This window comes from Saccopteryx leptura, chromosome 4 (genome assembly GCF_036850995.1).
Source record: "Saccopteryx leptura isolate mSacLep1 chromosome 4, mSacLep1_pri_phased_curated, whole genome shotgun sequence".
Classification (NCBI taxonomy): Eukaryota; Metazoa; Chordata; class Mammalia; order Chiroptera; family Emballonuridae; genus Saccopteryx; species Saccopteryx leptura.
The window spans coordinates 224,561,402-224,577,495 of record NC_089506.1 but is presented as its reverse complement, the minus strand read 5'-3'; the positions used below and the strand labels follow the sequence as shown (position 1 = coordinate 224,577,495).

The window sequence follows — 16,094 nt, the reverse complement described above, 5'->3', positions numbered from 1 at the left end:
TTATGGGCAGCCTCTTATATTTATGAGCCTAGTTCAAGGGGCTTACAGGCTTTTCTGTGGAACTTACATCTTCTGTCTTATTTCCAAAGAAATTACTACAAATCTACAGGGAAAGCACTGTACTATTATCCCTGTGCCACAAATAATAGCACACACCCAGAAAAAGGGGGGATATAAGGCCAGATTAATTCAAAAAGTCAAAGGGGGAAGTATCGTGCCTTTCCTTTGCAGTGACTTTGTCAACCCGCAGCCATTGGTCTTCACTGCGGTGACTCTGTCAACCAGCAGCCCTTGGTCTTCTCTGCTGTGACTTTGTCAATCAGCAGTTTTTGATCTTCTTCTGCTGTGACCTTGTCAGCCAGCAGTTGTGGGTCTTCTCCTGCTGTGACCTTGTCAGCCAGCAGTTGTGGGTCTTCTCCTACTGTGGCCTTGTCAGCCAGCAGTCGTTGATCAGCTCCCGACAAGTACGGAGCCCTGACACATCAGATCTGACCCTGTAATTGGGTGCAGGGGTCCCACCCAAGACTAGGGGGTCCTGTAACGAGTCCTCCAACTGTGGCGACCAGTAAATGCTTACGTAAATAGAACAACAAATCTCTCATCAATAAACATTTTTTTAAGCTGAAGGCCTGGCTACTGGAATTGGCTGCAACTGATGCTGGTGGACTCTGTTGTCTCTTCCTTTCTGTGGGGGAAACGGGAGTTCAGACACATCACCGGCAGCTCCATGGTTATGGTTTCAATCCTATTCCCCTTCCTCCAGCTCTCTCTCTCTCTCTCTCTCTCTCTCCATGATCTCGTCACACCCAGGCTCTCTGTTCTGAAAGCCTCAGTCCTCTCTTATTGCACCTTACTCTACCATAGGCACGCACCCCCCCTCCCTTACCCACCTCTTCATAGCGCCCCTCACAGCAGCCCCGCCCTCCTTCCAAACACAGGCCACAGGAAACCCTTCTCACCCCGGGTTTTTCCAGCCCCGAAATGATGCGGTCGCGCCTGCTTCCAACTCTGCTTACACTACACCCCTCACCTGGCCCAGCCTAGCCCTTCTCTCACCTCCCACCAGAGCTGCGCTCCTTCCCCCACTGTCTCACCCCTACCCTACCCCACCTGGCAGCGTCCTAGTCACTTGTTTCTCTGGAGGTTATTTGTCTGGACATCACCACCCTCTCCCATCAACGTTCCACCACTAGAACCTTGGCAGCCTGTGCCATGTCCGGCCTGACACCCCGAACAACTTCTGCCACCACATCTGCCTGTAAGGTATTTTTCCCCGCCAAGAAGGAAGGAACGGGGCTCGGAGCCACAAAGTGTGAAATAAGTAAACGGCTTTATTGAGTACAGAGCACACACCCTGCCCGGCAAGGTTCCCTGGCCCAGAGGAAAGAAACATGGAGGCTAGGGAAGTTGCAAAGATTAAACCGCGTGGCAGATATTTAAAGGGTCCTTCTAGGGAGGTGGAGCTACTATGACGTGGTGAAATTTCACTGGCTGGCAGACGATCACTTCTTTCCAAATGGTTCCTGGGAAGCTTCCTTTGGTGAGCTTGATTGTGGGCGGTCCTAGCCAAAGTGGGCGGGTCTGAGTTCCCCATGCGACCATCCTCCATTATCCACCGACCTTACACTGCCATGCAGATTCATCCGCACTGGGCATCTCAGGTCCTGACACCGCGGGGAGGGAAAAGCAGAGGAGAGACGGGCAAAGGCTGGGAGAGGCTGTGATCTGAGAAGTGCTCCTGAAACCTGGCCGGCTGGGGGAGGCTTCAGGACCAGTGAGCCCTGACCTGAGCTGAGCAGCTGGGGCAGGGCTGCCCGGCAGCGGCGTGGCCAGACTCATGCTGGCTGAAGTGCACCCTTCACCCCAGAAACCCCACTACCTCTCACAGACTGGTGAGAAGCCTCGTCTAGGTCTCTCCTCGCTCTTGACCTCAGGACACTCTCTGCCCAGCACAGACCTGCTGGAGCCAGGAAGAAAGAAGTGGCTCCAGGTCTCTCCTCACCTGTTTCCGGAGGCTCCAGCTGCCCATGAGATGCTGGGCTACAGTCAGAAAAAAAAACAATTCTCCTCCAGGTCTCTCCTGGCCCCTTCCTACAGAAACCTCTCCTGCCCATCATTCTGGCTAAAGCAGGGGTGGAAATTCAGCCCCAGACGACCCCTTTCACCACACAAGCTACTGCAGCTGGGATGTGGAATCCTGCGCATGGTCTTTCCTGGCCAGTGAACTGAAGATTCACTGTGCTCTTCACACACTGGCCTGAGCAAGGAGACAGAATTCACTGGCCAGTCTCTCCTTACAGTTTTCCCATGACCCCCTCCAAGAGATGCATGCAGAGAAGATAAATATTCATCTCTAGGTCTCTTCTCTTCCCTTAGCTAAAATATCTGCTCTGCCCTCACACACTGACCTCAAGCCTCCATAAAAAACTTGCCACAAGGTCAGCTGCCTCCTTCTCCAGACGTCCCCTCTTCTCCTCCATGGTTTCTGGGAATGGGGATAGAAAGTCTGCCTCCAGGTGTCACCTCACTCCTCATCCCAGTTCACCAGATGTCAGACATGTGGATCCAGGGAACAAACCTCTCACGGTCTTTCTCCAATCACTTATAAAAGTTCTCTTCTCTGGAGATTGTAACATGCATCTAGGCTCTGGACTTGGCTCTGCTGCCTGGAAGCCTGTGAGGTTAGACCTCACCATGCTCAATAAACTGGGACTACAATAGTGAGCTTCTGAATCTGCTTTGCATCTATAGGAAGGGCTCACAAAAAGTGGCCCCATGGGAATAGTTCATATAATTTGGGACATGAGGCATGTGCCACAGAAGTAGTCTGGGTACCCTTTTTGGGTCCTCACAAGCTACCTGTAGCTGTTCCCCACTCTTGCTTGCCTCAATCCCCTCCACTTACCTAGTATCCCCTCAACCACATTGCTCACTTCACATTTGGATTCTGACATGTGAACAGAAATAGAGCCCATATCTACTAAGAAAGACCACACCCAAAGTGTACGAAATAGCTGGAAGAACAGCTATTCTGCTACGGACTGGATTTCCTCATCTTCCTCTCTTATTCCACCCCATGCACTCACCAGGTCCACATGGAGGGGACTGGAGGACAATAACTACCTGCTCGTAGCAGGCTACCTGGGGAAACCAAGCTTCCTCAGAGCCCTACACCTTTTCCTTGCTCCCTATCTCACCTGGCCATTGAGGAAGTTGATGGGGAGGTTTCACATTCATCCAACCCAGCAGAAGAGATGGTCATTCCAGAGCTGACTCATTCAACATGTACTAACTATAAACCCCAGAATGTGAACAAATATTTCCCCCATAACAGTACACTGAGACATGAAGAACAACACAGAAAGCACTGTGACCCTACGTATTCATCAATGGATACATTCTAGATTTCTCCTCAATCCTCAGAGGTTAACTCACTGCATTAATGGAGTGTGGTTTCTACATTCCCAGGCCAATCATTCAGGTTCCAGAATGACCTTTGAACACGTGTTTCTCACCCAGGTTAGATGGTGGCTCCAGGGACAACCACAATGTATGTAGACACTTTGGATTGTCATGAGCCTGGGCTGAGGGAGGGTCTTAATGGCAGGCAGTGAGTGCACAGAATGGAGGCCGATAAGCACCCACAATACACAGGACAATTCTGAAAAGCAAAATAAAACACAGGAGCTTGCACAACTAGACAAGAGATGCATTCCAGTATGAAGATACGATAATTAAAACAGTGGGGTAATGACACATGAATAGACCAAATGACAAAATAGAAAAGAACCCAGCAATACCTGCACAGCCATATAAAAATTTTGTCTGAGATATCTTTTTAGTTGCATGAAAACAATATGCATTATATAATAAATACTTTGAGAAAAGTAAATACAAAAAAAATTGGAGCCTTATATCATAACCTTGACCAAACTCCATTCCTTATTGATTTTAATGACTACTCATTACTAATATAGGACATGGAGTCACCTAAAACATAAAGGTCAGAGATGGACTACGGTCGGTTGAGGCCCTGGGCACAGAAGAAAATATTGGGCCCCCTGTCATTGGAAAAAAGTGTCAAGTTGGGGTTTTGCAAGGCCTTTCAGAAGTTGGGGCCTGGGGTGCATGCCCGATGTGCCCACCATTAAATCTACCTCTGATAAAGGTACAAAGAGATTGAAAATGAAAGAATGGGTAAAGGCATACAGGTGGTACAAAGGTAGGTTTACATTTTTTAGTATGTCAAACAGTTATTTGTGGGATTCCTATTTATGAACTATTGTGTTGTTTCCATATGAACAAATGTAAACCTCCTTTCTCACTTATCTGTATTACATGCAAAATTATATGATAGCATACAGTACACTTGAGGGAAAAATGCATTAATAGAAATAAACAGTACTTCATATCAGTGACTTTAATTAACTAGGGAGTTCCAAATTAGTCTGTTTTCAATAACACAAATTCTAATTATACAGAACAGAGCTACAAGGAAAAATGAGCAAATGTATAATCATAACAGATTTAATGTTGCACTCGCCGGGTAAAATAGACACTGGAGACATTTGGAGAGTTTAATCAAAGTTTTATGGCAAAGAAAAAGCAAAACCTGCACAGGGGTGAGCTCAGGTGGCAGTCACCAGAGTCACACCGAGCGCCTACAGTCTAGGGGTTTTTATAGCGTAGCAAGCAAGCGGTTCATACAGAAGCGAATTTCGCGTTTAGCAATTGGCTCCCCCAAATTAAATTTTAGTCACGTGCCTTAGTAACCAGTCATACAGTTGAAAGCCCCCAGCTGGAAAAGTCCCTATCTATCCTCCAGGATTGGGTTGCACTAATCATCCTGGGAGTTTTACGACTTTCCTATCTCAAGGACTCATCTATTCCTAGCCATCCTGGGAGTCTAAAAACTTCCATCTGTTCCTAGTCATCCTGGGAGTCTAACAACTTCCATCTGTTCCTAGTCATCCTGGGAGTCTAACACCTTCCTTACCTCAAGGACTCATCTGTCCCGGGAATGGGTTGCATTTACTGGACTAGTTCCTTTGAAGTTATTTCTAAAGCCTATTAATATATTTTATGGCCTTTATTCGGATGTCACATTTAACCCAACACCTCTCCCCTTCCCGATAGGTTCCACCTAACCAGACAGTGGCACAGTGGATATAGACTCGCACTGGAAAGCAGAGGACCCAGGTTCAAATCCTGAGGTCACCGGCATGAGCTTGGGCTCACCAGCTTCAGTGTGTGGAGTTGTTAGATTAAGCATGGGATCACACACATGACCCCCATGGTCACTGGTTTGAGCAAAGGGTCACTCTCTCTGCTGGAGTCCCCCCACACCCCATCAAGACACATATGAGAAAGCAATTAATGAACAACTAAGGAGACTAAGGAGCCATAATGAAGAATTGAGGCTTCTCATCTCTGTCCCTCTCTGTCTCTCTTTCTTTCTTTGTCACACACACAAAAAATGAACCAATAGATTCTGTCGCGGTCCAGCCACGACAAGTCTGTTACGGGGTCCTCGAACAGGAAAAGGTATGGAATTAAATAAATGATAGACAAAGAATTAAAGATATATACATAAAGATGGGTTTGGGAGGACCAAACAGCTAACAGTCTCTACTGCTCCTTAGCCGATGCAATGGCGGCCCCCAGAAGCACGTCCGTCTTTATTCAGGGAAAAAACGTGGTCCATTAGCAATTCAATTCTTTCCAGGACAACTCAAAGACAACCCCCACCATACCATTTATATCTAACTTTACACCAATAAGAAACTAGCTTCCAGCCTCTTCCGGAAAACATAGGTGGGATAAGTAATAATCAGGTATAGCTTTTTGTTAGCTGGGCAGGTGAAATGGATGGTTAGACCCAGCACCTGTCCCCTGGATATAAAAACACCCTGTTTATATTTCGGTCCCCAACAAGATTCCCACAAAACAAATCACTAAGGATACACAGAAACTTTACATGAACGGCAAATTGGAACCAACGTTTGTAGACAATCCTCTCTATCAAACCTTTCCTGTGGACCTGAGCTGAGGTGTATTTCCCAAGATGTACACGAGGTGGCAGCAAAGAAGCACATGTACAGAGACCATTATTGTATGTGCTATGAAGCAAGTTCCAACAAACTTCAGAGGATTGAAATGATATAAAGTATGGCTCTTGCTTTCACTACAGTTAACATTGAAACCAGTAACAAACGGTAACTAGAACTTTCTTATATTTACAAGTTATAAAAGTCACTTCTAGATAGCATTGTATTCAACACTGATAACGCACAACACCCAACTGCCCTATTTTTCCCGGGTGAACTCCACTGAGCTGTTATTCCCAAGATGCACACGAGGTGGCAGCAGAGAAGCGCACTTGGAACACACTTACCAGAGATCATAGTGTACGTTCTTTAAAGCAAGTTTCAACAAACTTCAAACCTTTGAAATTATATAAAGCATGTTTCTTGTTGTCATTACACTTAATCTAGAAATCAGTAATAGAAACTAACTAGAAAACCCTTACTTTTTTTTTCAATTTTAATAATTTTATTCCCTTACTTTTTAAAGTTAAGAAATTCAGTCCTAAATAATCCCCCTCAAAATAACAATCCAAGTTACAAAATTCTTTAAAATTAATGAAAATAGCTGAATCATTAGCAGCTAGAAGCAGCGGTCATTGGGTCTTGGACGTGAGCTGCAAAGTATAGAATTGTCACAACAATTCCAGTGCCATGTGGACTTTTCCTGGATGGGGACTTTTCCTAGACTCTTGCTCCTTGTGACAGCTCCTAACAAACTGAACTGGGGTTGGGTTGCATTTTACAGGGATTTGGCATGGTGTTGGGGCCAACTTGGACTTGGTGAACATGTTAAGGACACTACTCTTTTATGGATTCTTGCTGTATTGGCCAAGAGTTTGCTTAAAGGCTTTAATCACTGTAAAAAAAATAGAAGACTAGATAAAGAAGATGTGGCACATATACACCATGGTATACTATTCAGCCATAAGAAATGATGACATCGGATCACTTACAACAAAATGGTGGGATCTTGATAACATACGGAGTGAAATAAGTAAATCAGAAAAAAACAAGAACTGCAGGATTCCATACATTGGTGGGACATAAAAACGAGACTAAGAGACATGGACAAGAGTGTGGTGGTTACGGGGGGGGGGGGGGGGGGGGGGGGGGGGGGGGGGGAAGGAGGGAGAAGGGGAGGGGAGGGAGAGGAATACAAAGAAGACTAGATAGAAGGTGACAGAGGACAATCTCTCTTTGGGTGATGGGTATGCAACAGAATTGAATGACAAGATAACCTGGACATGTTTTCTTTGAATATATGTACCCTGGTTTATTGATGTCACCCCATTAAAATAAAAATTTATTTATTAAAAAAATTAATGAAAATAAAACCTACATAAGAAAACCTATGTCATAATGTAGTGATGAATACATTTTAGGGGGAAAAACCGGAAAATACATAGTCTTTCCACCCATACTAAGAACCAGGATAGTAAATTAAATCCAGAGAAAGTAAAAGAAAGAACTGTTCACAGAGACATCTGGAGGGTGTATACCATATTTCCCCTATGTATAAGACTCATCTTTTTTTTTTGCAAAACTGGGGTCTGAAATCTGGGTGCATCCTAAACAGTGGTTGTAGTTATTTTACTTGCATTTCCCATTTATTTGCATTTGTTATCTTTTTCTCAAATTTAGGGCCCCAAAATTAAGGTGCATCTTATACAGTGAGGCACCTTATACATGGAGAAATATGGTACTTTACAACCTTATCACTTTTTTCCTCTTGGGGTGAGATTTTGAAAAAAAATAATTCTTTTCTCTATACAATTTAAGCTGCAAGAACAACAAAAGAATCCATCGTTATTTTTCATTTTTTTCTAAATTTTAATTATTAATGTTATAGAGAGGAAGGGGGGAGACAGACAGACAGATAGTCAGAAACATCAATCTGTTTCTGTATGTGCCCTGACCCAGGATCAAACCTATGACATTAGTGTATGGGTGTGATGCTCTAACTACTGAACTCTCTGGTGAGAGCAAGCCATTATCTTTTGGGGGGGAAAAGTACTAGAGAAAACCTGAGGTAATTAAAAAACAAAATAATAATCTGTCTGCTGTGGTGACAACACCGGAAGTGTTTTCTTTGCTCTTGACAGTCAAGGGTGTAAACACTATTTCTAATTGTTTATCACAAAGTGACCCCTTTCCTAACATGCACTTTTTATTGTGCCATGGCTGCAGTCCAGACTGAGAGACCTCCTAACCTCTGGGCATCCAGAATTTATCTGAGCCTGGGTCACCACTTATAAGAAAGGTTCTTTTGGTCACAGAACACCTCCCAGGGTTTTTGTTTTGTCACTCATAAATTTTCTCAGTTTTATATCTGAGAACATGCATTGAGAACCGAGACTTAGGCCTCAGCTCTGCCTTCAGAGAAGCTGAGATATTGGACCTCACCACAATCAATCAAAACTGGGACCAAACGCATTGCACCACCAAATCCAGTGCTTATGTTTATAAAGTCAGAAAGTGAGTCTGTCTCATTCACTATAGGCAAACAGTGTCGAGCACAGTGCCTGGCACATAATAGAAGTACAATAAGTGTTTATTGGATGAGTGAATAAATACTCATTTGTTTACATATACACATGTACACAAATGACAGACACATATAGACACAGAGAGATATGCTCATGTGCAATGCACATCTATGCACACAGATGTACCCACACCCAATCTACCTGGGTACATATAGATAGAGAAATATAATAGGTACACAGAGAATATGGGAAGAAAATGTCATAATATTTACAGTAAATATCTCTGTATGGAAAATTTGTTGTTTTGTTTTTCTTATAATTTTTCTAGCATTTCTGCAATAAGAATACAGTTTTATAATAAAAAAGTTGTTAAAATTCAATATACTTGTCAAATCAAAGCACATCATATTTTACAATAAATTAAGGAGATTTAAATAAAAAAGTTAAAAGGACAGAAGTAAAAATAGTAGAATAGGAAGTCATTGAGTACAGGAACATGAGTTCCTAGTACAGTGCCTGGTATATGATGGGCACTTTCAAAGGCTGTATGAAAGCATGGCAGAAAGCTAAGAAGAAAAACAAGATGAAAAGAAGGGTGATAGAGAAATCCAGGGAGGGAAAGGAGAAGAGAGGAAGAAAAAGAGAGAAAAACAAATCATACCTAGAGAGAAAAAATGGGGGAGGAAAAAGAGAGATTCATCACAATTATATTCATTCACATTCTTTGAGATCCCAAGTTTATGATAAAAGTTCTCCACATTTACCAAGCATTCAGAATATATTTTTAGAGCATTAAATAATACATGAAACTTACTGGCTCCACATGTTGAATTTCTTGGACTATTGAACTTCCTGAATTTCATAAATGTAATCAAGGGATGACTCGAAAAAAATGTGCCTCTCTGTTCACCTATAGGTCTACCTGTAGAATGGTAGCAAATGCCACAAATTTGCACTGTTGTTCACGCAAATAGTGCTTATGGAATGAACAGAATGCTGGAGCTAGAGGAGAATTTAGGAACCATGGAGTGATCTGATCCCTTGACTTTACAAATAGGGAACACGAATCCAAGAGATAAAAAGCTACTAACACAAGACTTCTGGTTTCTTGTCCTACAATTAAGAAGCTTGGAAATTATCATGCCCATCCTCACAGGAGAAAAAAACTAAACAAGGAAAAATAAAACTACTCCTCCTGGATCCAACAACTAATTGAAGTCAGACAGAAAACCAATGTCTCCAAAATTGTATAGATATTTGAATATGAGGAATAAGAGCATATCAGAGCAAAAGCCGATTGCTGCAGCCAATATCAGACTTTATTTAAGAACTCTACAGTGGGTCCAAGATGGTGGCACATGTGGACGCTGGGCTTGCACCCTCCCCAAAACCCATCCAATGTACCCCTTTACTTAGAACAATTCCTCCTGAAAGTCAACTGAGAAACAATTAAACAGCTTCTGCACAAGTGAGAGAGAGAGAGAGAGAGAGAGAGAGAGCATAGAGAAGGCTGAGGAACCATGAGAGCTCTGCAGGAGGTAAAGGAACAGCTCAGGACTGAAGAGACCAGTGAGCACCACTGTGTACACCTCCCAGGCATGTGGATAGAAGATGGGAGCTAATCCAGGCTCTATGGACATCTGCAGGGTGCTGCAGCACATCCCCAGCCACCCCTCCTGGAGCTAAATACAACAGAATCATGAGGGCAGCATAGCTTGTATAAAGATTGTTCCTCTTCCCAGATATCGATCCAGCAGGTAGGTATGACAGGGTGACACTTTGCCCACTAAGCTGCCTGTGCATGTGGGGCTCCCCCACCTAGAGAGAGTGCAGAGCCAGCAAAACACTCCGGTACCAGATGCAGGACTATTCAACCAAGAAAAAGTGCAGAGATAGTGGGTCACTACTGGCATTATCCCTCCTGGAAAATGTGGAGTCGGAAAATGGGCTATGGTCTGCACACAGGACTGCCTGATTAGAGAAAGTGCAGAGATTGGGGGGCCCTGCTGCTCGCACTGGTCAGGCTACTCTACTCAAAGGAAGCACAAAGCTAGCAAAACCTTGTGGACCAGTGCAGAGTGAGGGGGGCAATACTGTCCATGTGCACAGGGCTGCCAAGCCCCAAGAAGGTGAAGAATGAACAAATTAAGGCTGTGTGTGCACCTAGGCTACTTACCCCACCAGGAAAAAAGATGGATCTAATGGGGGGTGAGATACAAGAAAGCAATCAGGTAACCCAGCGCAGACCATGCTCTGACAACAGATAACACTGAAAAATAAAATTTTTGTTGCATCCACATAAAAACTTATTCTTACCTAATTCAAATGTGCTGATCTCAAATTTAACATTAGTTTTTCTCTGTAAGCTACACTTTCTTTGCAATTCAAGATTTTAGGTTTTCATCTTATTGTAAAATTTTCAACATTTAGTTTAACATAATGAAGTAGAATGTCTTCTTGGGCATCATCTTTGTGAAAATATAATAATTTATATAATGCAGTAAATACACTAAGATACTAAAAGATATGATTGCATCAAAATTTTTCTACAATTTCCAAATAGAACATATTAAAAACACTTATTTTAATCAAATCTGCACAAAACTTATTTTAATTCTATTCAGGCAAAAATTTGCGTTTGTAGCTCTTGCGTTTTTGTACTTGTTGAGGACAATCTCGTTTGATGCTCCAGCAGTAGTCTGCTCATCATTAACAGCTCCAAGATTTTCAGAAAACTTATCAAGGTGACTGTCCAGGAAGTGAATCTTAATGCTCATGTTACATCCAATGTCGCGTAAAGCCAACAGCATCCTTTCAACCAGAAGTTCATAGTTTCCTGCTTGTTTGTTGCCAAGGAAGTGCTTTGTATCTGCAACAAAAGACTGCCATGCTGCTTTCTCATCCTTATTTATCTTTCTGGCAAATTCTTTGTCACGTATGAAGGTTCGAATTTGAGGTCCATCAAATACACCTGCTTTTATCTTCTCGAAAGACAAGGCAGGAAAAGCAGAAATAATATGTTGAAAGCATTCACTTTCTCTATTCAAAGCCTAAACAAACTGCTTCATTAAGCCAAGTTTGATATGAAATGGGGGGGAAATGATCCTGTCTTGATTAACTACAGGTTCATTCACAATATTTTGCATCCCTACTTCCAGAGCTTTATGTTTTGGCAACTCCTTCTGTGTCCAGTGTTTCTTCCAGGCTTGGCTGTCCCACAAACACAGAAAGCAAGGATACTTTGTGAAACCTCTCTGTTGTCCTAGCAGGAAATTTATCATTTTAAGATCCACACAAATGATCCAGTTATGCTCCTCATACTTCAGAAAGTCAAGGACAATTTTTATGTCATTATAATCTTCTCACAGATGAGTTGAATAACCAATTGGAAACACTGCATAAACATTATCCATTGTGTAGGAGAACACATTTCAAACTTCTTTTAGAGCTGTCAAGAAATAGCCGCCATTCTGATGGACTGTAAGTGGTAACACCTAGCTGGCTGAGAAGACTACTGATATCATGACAGTAAACAAAGTGTTTGTCTTCGGGAAAAAAGTCCACAAAAATTGCTTCATGCTTTCTGAAATGAGATACATTAGCTGTATATTAGTTTCTTGAAGCCTGGGGGCTAATAACGCAGCTGCCTTCTTTGATAGGCTCAAATCTCTTACTAAGTCATTCAATTTGTGTTGGCTAAACTGCTGAGGGGTTAATGACTGCTTGGCATCAGAAGAAGACCCTTCAGATTCTACAACCATTTTCTCATGCATCTTATCAAAATACACTTGATCACCATGTTCACTTTCCTCATCCTTAGAAGAAATAAAACCATTGAAAACTAGAACCGGGAGTGTCTCAGAGTGTGGGATAGGTCGTATTGTTGAAGGAATATTAGGATATGCGATCATATGCCATTTTTCTTGCCGATGCCCTTTGTATGGATCAGACAGAAATAACAGTCACTGCTGTGGTCCTTCGGTTCATGCCAAACCATGGGAATACCAAAAGGCATTCCTTTGCATTTTCCTTTTGTCCAGTCACGAAGCATTTCCTCACAATTATGACACACAATATGAGGAGCCCAATTCTTATCTTGATCGCCAAGGGGAACTTGAAAATAGGCAATATATGCACGTGTTACAAATATTGTATGAAATATTATATCTTTGACGTTGAAGTGTGTAACAGCCACATATATAACAGAAGGTGTCAGGACTATTCTTACATTTATGCTTACTCAAAGAAGCCATGATTCAATCTTAATACAAAATAAGAGGGTGGTTTTTATAAGATAATAATATTTTACATTTAAAAACAACTACAATTATGTAAAAGTGATGTTTGTAAAACATTAATTGCCTTGTGGTTATGTTCAATCCAAGAGTCATTGCCCTTTAACTCCAATTTAAAAACCAATGCATGCCATCAACTGTAACAAAAAGAAATTAAAATTGCATGAAAACTAGACCATACACCAAAAAAATGGATTTCAGATTTGGAATCAGCAATGCAGAAATATATAGAAAAAGTTCGAAAATATCATGCAAAAAAAAAAAAAAAAAAAAGTCCCCCAGTGATTAAAACAGGACACGCAAAACACACACCACGCAGCCCCTTTTACACCAGGCAGCCCTGCTCCAATTAAAAGGGCAAGGAGGCTCACACACCACAGGTGGTCCATTCAGAATCCACTCTTTCAGGCCAGGCCACACAACAAGTACTGTATACAACCGGCAGGCTGAAACTATTCAACACACAATGTAACAAAGACAAGTTTTTCAAGACTGGGCAAGATGACCATTTCATCAACTCAAAGGAACAAAAACAGACAAAATGAGGAGACAGAAGAATAAACCCCAAATGAAGGAACAAGAAAAAAACTCCAGAGAAATATCCTAATGAAATGGAGATGGGTAATTGGACAGATAAAGAATTCAAAGCAAACAGTCATAATGATGTTCAATAAACTTGAGAGTAAAATAGAGGAACTTAAGACAGCGCTTGAACAACAAGAAAATGTAATAAGCTCATCCGGCTTGAGCGCGGGACATGGGCTTGAGCCCGGGATCATAGACCCATGGTCGCCAGTTGAGCCCAAAGGTCGCGGGCTTAAAGCCCAAGTCGCTGGCTTGAGCAAGGGGATTACTGGTCTGGCTGAAGTCCCTTGGGCTGGCCCCATGTGTCTCCTCTCAGGACATCCCATTGCAAGAGCGCGCGCATGCGTGTGACACGCCTGAGGACCAAGCAGTCAGCTTCAGCGCCATCTGCCGCGCAGGCACATCAGGGCTGAGCCTGCGGGGTGGCCGGAGCATGGACGCCCACGGGAGCCCGCAGGGCGGAGCTAAGGGAGCAGCGGGGAGGGCGTGGGCGGTGCCGCAGGTGAGCGCCAGGCGGCGGGCTGGGGGCAGCCGGGACCCAGCCGGGGGAGGGGCGCTTCCCGCGGGCCCCTAAGGCGGGGTCACGTGGCCACGTCTCCCCCTCCCCCCCCCCTCCAAGGCCACTGATTTTCAGGGATGTCCACGCTTACTTCTCCCAGGAGGGGTGGCCGCCATGGGCGACAGGGAGAAGGCGCGCTGCCGGTATGTGAAGAGGAACCAGGACACGCTGCTGCGCACAGGTAACGGGCGGGGACCACTGGACGGCACAGGGGCTGACCAAGTGTCGAAGCTGCTCCTTCAACCGCTTCGCTTTCCGGACCATGATTTTGTTTCTCCCCAGGCCGCAGAGTCCCTCAGCCCGCTTGCCGGCAGGCCACCAGACCCCCGGCGGAGGACACTGAGGACTCGCATGAAGAATGGACTCGGAGGCAGCGAGGTGAGGGGCCGCAGGCAAGTTTCCCTTCTGAAACCGACCTGGGGTCAGCCCCCCCCCCCCCCCCCCCCCCCCCCCTGTAGCTAACAAGGGACAGAGCTTGCGTTTAGCAAATGAGCAAGATGCAAACAGTGCATTGTGCAGTATGGGGTGATTTGCTACACTGCTTCCATGTGTAAATAATTACACATATTTATAGATGTGTTAATGAGCAGGAACAGTATAGTAAAGAACTAATTCATTCAGAACACTTGTCATCACAAGAGGAGGAGGAAGGTCTGGCCAGTGCGCAATGCTCCAGAACAAGGGCTGTCTGGGAAGTGCCGGCCACATTGCAGACAGGAAAGAATCATGGTGATTAAGGCAGCTGGGGTTGTGGGCCAGGGTAGGGACCATTGTATCAGGCCCTGTCTCAGCTATTTCTTCAGTGTGTCTGGTTTTATGAGGGTGTGGTCAGTAAGGTCCTTCCATTTTCATGGATCTAGCACTGAAACACAGCTGAATAGACCTGAGGCTCTATTCCCAAGACTGTTTGGTGCTGACCAGACTGATCGGTTATATGTGTAAAGGTGAAGGGATAAGAAGGAAAGGAGGCAAGGTGGTCACTGTACCATTAGACTGAACAAGGCCACTCTGAAACAAGAAGACAGAAAGGAGCCCTGGCCAAGTTGCTTAATTTATTAGAGAGTTGTTGCCATAAACCAAGTTGTGGGTTTGATGTCCAGTCAGGGCCCATATAAGAATCAACCATTGAAGCCTGACCAGGTGGTAGCAGAGTATAGACTCTATAGAGCATCAACCTGAAATGATGAGGACCCAGGTTCCAAACCCCAAGGTTGCGGGCTTGAGGATGGGTACACTGGCTTGAGTGTGGGATCATAGACGTGACCCCATGATCACTGGCTTGAAGCCCAAGGTTGCTGGTTTGAGCAAGGGGTCACTGGCTTAACTCGAGTCCCCTGGTCAAGGCACATATGAGAAAGCAATCAATGAACAACTAAGGTGCTGCAGCTATAAGTTGATGCTTCTCATCCCTCTCCCTTCCTGTCTGTCAGACTCTCTAGCTAAAAGAAAAGAAAGAATAATCAACCACTACATGCATAAATCAGTGGAACAAATCAATGTTTCTCTCTCTCTCTTCCCTCCTCTCTCTCTAAAATCAATAAAAAAATTAATTTATTGATTTTAGAGAGAGAGAAAGAGAGAAGGGGGTAGTAGTGAGGAGCAGGAAGCATCAACTTGTAGTAGTTGCTTCTTGTATGTGTCTTGACCAGGCAAGCCTGGGGTTACGAACTGGTGACCTCAGTGTTCCAGATCACTGCTTTATCCACTGTGCCACCACAGGTCAGGCAAATTTTTAAAAAATTTTAAAAAAGACAGAAAGGATAAAGTGTTATGTTAAAGAAATGGACTTTCTGTCCAGTTAAGTGACCTTTATTAAATGTTTGACATGAACGGCCAATTTTTTTTCTTTTTCTATTTTTTTAGTGAGAGAGAGAGAGAGGGAGGGACAGACAGGGACAGACTGGCTGAAAGGGAGAGAGATGAGAAGCATCAATTCTTCATTGCAGCTCCTTAGTTGTTCATTGCTTTCTCATATGTGCCTTGACTGGGGGCTCAACACCACAGAGAGTGGCCCCTTGCTCAAGCCAGCTACCATGGCCTTGAGCCAGCAACCATGGGGTCATGCCTATGATCGCACGCTCAA

General features: G+C 43.9%; 1 protein-coding gene across 1 annotated transcript in view; it reads left to right on the top strand.

The window, feature by feature from the left end:
- The first annotated feature begins 14,296 nt into the window (after positions 1-14,296).
- LOC136404019 (histone-lysine N-methyltransferase PRDM9-like) overlaps positions 14,297-16,094 on the top strand; it is a 53,522-nt gene continuing 51,724 nt past the window's right edge. The window contains exon 1 of the mRNA XM_066383498.1: positions 14,297-14,389. The gene's annotated coding sequence lies outside the window, so the exon portion shown is untranslated. The remainder of the gene's footprint in view (positions 14,390-16,094) is intronic.